We start from the raw sequence: 7,224 nt of genomic DNA, 5'->3' as shown, positions 1-7,224 counted from the left end.
CATTCAAATGTCTAAAACCTTTACAACCACAAGTTAACACATTTTACACAGCCATGACATCTCCCTAAACTACGAATTCATGTTACAACATACCACACATCCAATTTCCAAATTAATTCTAATGTATTAAACCACTACATACACCATACAATGATCAAATTACGAATATCAAGCAGTCCATATCCAACTCAAGCTTCAAAAGCATCCCAAATTGCTAGCGAACTCCAAAGCAAGATTTATAGTACATCACCAAGCCTTTCAAACTTCTTTAAAGCCAAGCCAATACCAAAGTATAACCAAAGCATAACCTGCAAAATCAAATGAAACATAAAAATTCAGCAACATTTCTAACTAACCACAATAAAACATGCATAACTCCAAGTCAGAAAAATAGGAAAACTTCAAAATACCAACAATCCTGCACAAAACTGAATTCCACCACTCCTTATAACTAAGTTTCAAACCTCCTCCAAAACCCCCTAACTGAATTCTAAAAAACCTCTAAATCCCTCTTACAAACTCCTTCAAAACTGATAATAGAAGGAAACAAAACTGGATAACCCTCTCTAATTGTTGTAACCGCAATGATAACCTCAACATTTCACTAACCTTCCATAACAACCTCCAACTGATTTCTCAAACAGATAGGGATGTCAATTTGCATATGTTTATGGAGATCCATATGGGGATTATCTGTGCGGAGCTCTGAAGTCGGTGATTCTTTCCCCGTGGGGACGGGGATGGAGGGAAACGTTACCCCGATGACACTTTGAGGCGGGGATCGGGGAAGTGCCATCCACCCCGCGAATTCCCCGACCCCGACCATGTTATTTAAATTTTATATCTAATATATTATATAATATATAATTATATAATTTTTCATTTTTTTCTTGAAAATAATAATTAAAATATTAGAAAATAAAGAGTTATCACTAGATCATTTTTTATTTCATTGTATAATGTATTGTTTCACTACCTAAGTACTCCAACCCGAAAAAAGTGCATCCATTACATACAGTTGTGATACCCTAAAATTTTCCCTCTATTTTTGCTTTTACCCAACCTATGACCTAACCTCATGCATGTCTCATTCATATTCATCATTCATTCATAATTAACATTTGCTAACAAGCATCATAGATTTGAGGCTTGCAGACGATAAAAATCAGGTTTCTTGGCCTGGAGATTTTTGTTTGCTCATCACGTGGGTTGTAAACCTAATTCTTGATCTCAAAGGATTTTGTGGCTGGCTTATGTACAGGAGCTAAACCCTAATTGATACCTATGGTTTGAGATGTTGTTGGTAGAGCTTTGTGCTTGATTTAAAACTTTAAACAGGGGTAAGTGGTGTTCAAATGCCTTGCTTGGCATATGCTTGGATTGGTGGTTGGTCAAAGCCCTAGTTGATGGATAATTGAGTCCTTGGAACTGGGATGTTGGAACTCAGTCCACCTAGAACCCTAGCTTTTTGGTTCATAAGGGTTGTGAGCCTCATAATTGATGGGTGCTTAAGACCTTGATCAAATGTACTTGAAGTTGTTGGTTTGGTTTGAGGATTGTAAAATCCTAGCATGGGATGGATTGTTTGGTCATTACAATTTGTATCATGTCATTCATTAAGTTTGCTAGAGGATTATGGTTTCACAGTGTTGATCATCCAAATCATCCATTTGATTCTTGATTCCATATGTCTTGTTGCATTGATTCATTAATACATTCATACTTCCATTCATTTCCTCTGACCAGGTCCATTTTCGGTCAAGGTCATTCATCCATCATGGGGTATAATATAACAGACTCTGATTCTGGTTATGTCATCAGGTGTTCGAATTTGGATTTAATTTCATTTAAATTTCCGTGTAAAACTATACATGATCATTGCATTCAACATAAGTGTCCATAATTGTTTACTCAGTGTTTCAAGTTAATTTTGATAGTTCAAGTTGATTTGGAAATTCAAGTTGACAATTCAAGTTGATTTGGAAATTCATGTTGATTTTTGGATCCAAACCGACTTTGGTAATTCGAGTTAAACTTGGAAACTCGAGTTGATTTTTTGGAATCGTTTTTTATGGGCCGTGAATGTTTATTCGAGAGTTGGCCCATTTATCCATCTTTCTTTTACAGCATTAACATGCACCAAGCCCAAAATTCCAGCACTTCATCTTTCATTATCCATTTACCTATACCCAAGATTAAATCCATTTCACAAATTCCTAAGCCCATTTTTCCTATCCAAATCCATTTCATTTTTCCAAATTATCTAACTCCAATATTTCATTTCCAATATCCATTTACCTAAATCAATATCGGATGTTCAAGTCCATTCACAAAACCAACCTAATATCCATTTAGTTAACCCAATTCCCAAATCCAAAACCTAACCCAGAGCTATTCTTTTACACCCATGAAGGAAAATCTGATCACTACTCTAAAATGCAAGATGGGGTTGTTCATGTATATCCAAGTATAGATTCAAGACAAGAACTTTTTCCTGCTGCCAATGCAACAACCTTTTTCACTGACTTCAAACCATGTTACATTTCATTACCAATTCAGACCATGCTACATTTCATTACCAGTTCAAACCATATTACATTTCATTACCAATTCCAACCATATTATAATCATATAAAGCCAATTCATTCCAATTATATCAAGCCATAAATTGTTTGGATTCCACATCAACACATATCAAACCATCAAAGTGAAGCAGATCTAGCTATTGTCGTAGTGCCGCTTGAAATACGACATTTCATATTGTTGAAAACTTGATGTAACCGATCATGTATGCAAGCCCTTTAGCATTGGCAGAAATCTCATCAGTGCAAATAATTCAGAACCTGCAGATATGAAAAGAAAATAAATTACAAGAAATCTGGAGAAAGGCAAGCCATCAATAACAGCTCTTTCGAATCTATACAGACACACGTGTTGCAGTCCTAGAGCAAAGTGTAAGAAAGTTAGTTGTTGAGAGGCTGAATAAGGAGGATGTTCAAAAAAAATGCAATGGAAGGTTTCGGAGAGGCTGTTTCCAGAATCAAGAGGTCACCTGAAAAACTATTTGTTCTTCTCGACATGTATGAGATGATAAGAGAACTTCAACCAGAGATTGAGATACTGTTTGATACTAAAGTTTATGCTGAAATGCGGGAAGCTACAACCAACACGCAACAGCTCAAAATGGCGATGTGAAAATCTTCAAAACCACGAACTTCCAACTGAAAACCCATATGCAATACCAATTCCGCAGTGTCAAACATCATACCTGCAAAACCGATACGAACCAAGCCGAAGCATTAATTCAAGTGGCAGTACAATAAGCTAACATTTCAACATTTTTCAATCCATAACAACTTACTAACTAACCATTTTTAAAACTCCAAAAAACTAGTGAGCCTTTCAAGGCCAAACCACCTCTACTCATGGCAACCGCGCACTCTACGAACTGGCAGCATCATTAAAACCCCGACCGTCCACCATGTTCCAAGCTTTCTCATTCAGCGCCATGATGTACCATGAACAAGTCGAACATAGACTATTCCCTACATAATAAGTCATAGTAGCTCACTATGCAACAACCGACAAATAAACTATTTCGCATACCACGCAGTAGGATTTCACATGGCCTAGATTAATAATTTCATTCCAAACTCATCACAAATTGATTGTAACAGTATTTTTACATTTGCTCATTTGTCACCAACATACAACACCAAGCTAACTACAATAGAGAGTTTCCAAAGGAGTTTCAATAACCTTCAAATAACCGGGTCGAACGACTTACATGCTTATGTTTTAACACTAACGGCGTTAAGTCTTCACAAAATTTAGTGCATTCCAAACTTCAGCATATAATGTTACCCTACAAAATAGCTCACATCAGTAATTGGTATGACAGACCCATTGCAATCTCATGAAAAGAGAGTTTTACTTCACTATAGAGTCCAAGCAAATTCATTGGCAAACCAATCATTGGTGAATGCTCTTACATGGTCAATACAGACTCAACCTGTGTCATTAGCTAGAAGTGTATCAAAAAACAAGGCATTGATCTAAAACGGTTCATAACAGAAAATTGTCATAACCATATAACAAACTTCTAACTAACTCAAAATATCCTAACAGAATCACTAATGACCTCTAACCGATTCTTAACAACCTAACTGAATTCAGCAAACTGAAAAAAAAAACAAAACAAAAAACAAATTCATTCAGAAAAAGAAGTAGAGGAAGAGATTTGGGAAAGGATATAAATTCAAACCTTCTATCTTCTTCAAAAAATAAAATCATTCATTCATTCCCTCACTTAACCCTCAAAATCACATTCCACTTCATCACCTTCTATCCTCTCCATTCTGCAACCCGTGCAAAACCCTCCCTAACTGTTTCTCAATCCTCTTCAATAACCATGCTTAAATCTCTCAACTTACATAACTGAATGCTCACATAACCTCTGAATTGCTGTTTCGTTCGATCTTTTCAACCACGAAGATAAAAGCCTCCGAAATCGCATTTGCTTCTCACCACCTCTGAGTGAGCGATTAGCAGCAACCTCACAGAAGAAACAAAAACATTTCAGATAAAGAAGAGAGGATGAGAAGGGAGAAGATAGCAGAGACATTGATTTGAAAATAGGAGGTTCTCACCTTTTCGCCACCGAGAATCAAAACTACAGTATCTTCATTCTTCACCGTTCTGCATCCACCCCCTCACGAATCAGCGTCAAACTAGAATAACAATAATGACAAGCACATGGCACACGAATAGGTAAATTGCTTTCCCGTTCTTCATCCACCCCCTCATGAGTCAGCGTCAAAACTACAGTATCTTCATTCTTCACCGTTCTTCATCCTCAGTGAAATTGATTTCCCTACACAATTCGATTACCTCAGTTTTACCCTGAGGTATTTGTATCCCCACAGATGTTGTTATTTTTTCGGTTGAGTCTTTTCATTTTTGTGGAATCCCTATAGTCCCTTATAATTTTAAGTCGTAGCCTGGACTAAGCATAACTCTTTTTTATCCCCCAGAGTCTCCGTCTCCCTAGTGAGTTTTCTTTTTCCTTTGTGGCAATATCTTCCCACAAAGTATTAACTTTTACATTCACATCATATGCATCATGAGGTCTCTTAGGAACCAAAATTTATTTATATATGTTGTTATTTAGGCTCATTCTACTGAGTCGAGCCGAAGATTTTAACCTTCACTCTCCTCAGTTAGAACGTCCTTAAATAGGGGCAGCTGTAAGACCCCAATTTTGACCATAACATCCCTCATGCAATTCCATCACATTGAGATCATGTCTTGTCATTCTCTTTACCCCTCTTTCATTGGGTTTGTCTTGGGAGAGATCACCAAGAACTTTGTGATTATATCATACTTGTATGTTATCATTTTACTAACTAAAATACCAAAATATGTCTTTGTGTTTGACTCTTTTGTAGGAAGGGCATGATCTCATTGATTCATCAAGTCCACATCTAGGGTTTGAGACCCTCATGAACAAACAGCACAACCAAGAATTGATTCAAGAATGGTTATGAACATCATATATGAGTCCCAATGATCTCTACATGTTATATTGATCAAGTTTTCTTCAAGAGTTTGAGGGTGATTTGCCTTGGAAACCCTAGTTTGACTAGGTATCTTGAGTAACTTCTCCAACAAGCTATCTCACCAATTGATCAAATTTCTCAAGGGACACTTCAAATTTCATCATCTTATGCACATATGATCTACCATGATCTAAGAAAGTCAAGAGAATTGGAAATTAGCAAGTTGGTTGATGGTGGTTGGCCAGATGAATTCATCTTATCAAAACTGGATCTCCCTAGACCCTATCTCTTACAATTTTTACCATATAAAAATGATTTCAAGAGAAAACTTACTCTAAATGACATTCCAAACAACTTTCATGTTGAGACCTAGAGCTATTTTTGCTTGGAAAATCATTTTCTATGTTGAAATATTATAGGTCATTTTGTCTAAACCCTAATTTGAAAGTCAACTTCCCAAGGTCATAACTTTCTCAATTTTTATGAGATGAAAGATTTCCAAGTTAAACAATCAAATTCAATGTGTCTAGTTCAACTTTTATATTTTGAGTAGGAGCTAATTCAACTTTTTTGAGCATGTGATATGACGCTACATTATAGATCACTTTTGACTTATACCATTGATCAAGTGATTTTTCCAAACTTCAAAAATGCATAACTCTATCATTTCAAATCCAAATGACATGAAATTTGTGACCATTTTGAAGGTATTTGAGATAGATACAACTTTGATGAAAACACTTTTCTCATTTGAAGCTCATGTAAAAAGTAAAGCAAGGTGGAATATTGAGACATATGGCTTGACACTTAGAAAAAAAATGATATGTCAAATTTTTTCCAAACTTCCAACTCAAATTTCTCCAAGTTCAAAGCTCCAAATAAAAAAGTGTTGAACATGAAAGTTGTTCCCCTTAATCTCACCTTTCCAAAGAACTCAAATTCATTCATTTTGGATAAGAAATGCATAGGCTGCGCATGGCTTAAACATGGTGACATCACTTGGCATGGATCAAACTTCAAACACCAATGTGCATTTGCCTTGCAATCCAAGCTTACTTCAGAGCATATGATATTCAATTATGGACCTCAAACAATCATTTCATGGGCCTGTGCGCGCCCATGCATCATTGCATCACCATTTGCCAAAATTGGAAAGTGAATTAGAGTGTGCAATTATCAATCATTTCAGCTATAAGTAGAGCTTCGATTGCTCAGAAATTCACACACAATCGTGCCAGCTTTGATCCCTTACTTCAAACCCTCAATTCTCAAAGGATAAGCCTGAAAAATTCTCTTGAATTTGAGCTTGAATCTCCATTGTTTTGGAATTCAATTCTCCAGGAATCCATAGCTTTTAAATCATTCAATCCTTCTTATGCAAGCAAGTGGAGTGAGTCCAAGCACAAGCAAGATCAAGACCTGTTGAATTCAGACCTTCATTGAAGGTATTTCCCAGAAATTTTAAACTCTTCGATTCTCTCAAATTCTTGCTCAATTCTATTGATTCTTTGGTTGTCTGAAGTCCTACCAATATAGGCAAGAAGATTGAGTTGCTTTGAGGTCAAATCGAAGCAACTCATTTCATGTACCTCAAATTTCAATTCCATGTATCTCTCAATATATTTGGAATTGGAGTGAATGGAGGTCAGATTCAAGCTCAGTGCCA

At 36.2% G+C, this 7,224-nt stretch overlaps 1 long non-coding RNA gene across 3 annotated transcripts; it reads right to left on the bottom strand.

Moving 5' to 3' along the window:
* Positions 1-2,477: 2,477 nt before the first annotated feature.
* Positions 2,478-4,955, bottom strand: LOC127127906 (uncharacterized). 3 transcript variants are annotated; one of them, XR_007805523.1, is made up of 7 exons: positions 4,650-4,955; positions 4,265-4,555; positions 3,935-4,012; positions 3,788-3,865; positions 3,370-3,545; positions 3,053-3,268; positions 2,478-2,843 (listed from the first exon to the last, which is right to left on the bottom strand). It is a non-coding gene; the product is annotated as an uncharacterized LOC127127906 (long non-coding RNA). The 3 variants fall into 3 exon arrangements; XR_007805522.1 differs by having other exon boundaries at positions 3,788-4,012; positions 4,650-4,954; XR_007805524.1 differs by lacking the exon at positions 3,935-4,012 and having other exon boundaries at positions 4,650-4,953.
* Positions 4,956-7,224: the final 2,269 nt, after the last annotated feature.

Source organism: Lathyrus oleraceus, chromosome 3, assembly GCF_024323335.1.
Source record: "Lathyrus oleraceus cultivar Zhongwan6 chromosome 3, CAAS_Psat_ZW6_1.0, whole genome shotgun sequence".
Taxonomy (NCBI): domain Eukaryota; kingdom Viridiplantae; phylum Streptophyta; class Magnoliopsida; order Fabales; family Fabaceae; genus Lathyrus; species Lathyrus oleraceus.
This window is presented reverse-complemented; position numbering and strand designations above follow the sequence as displayed.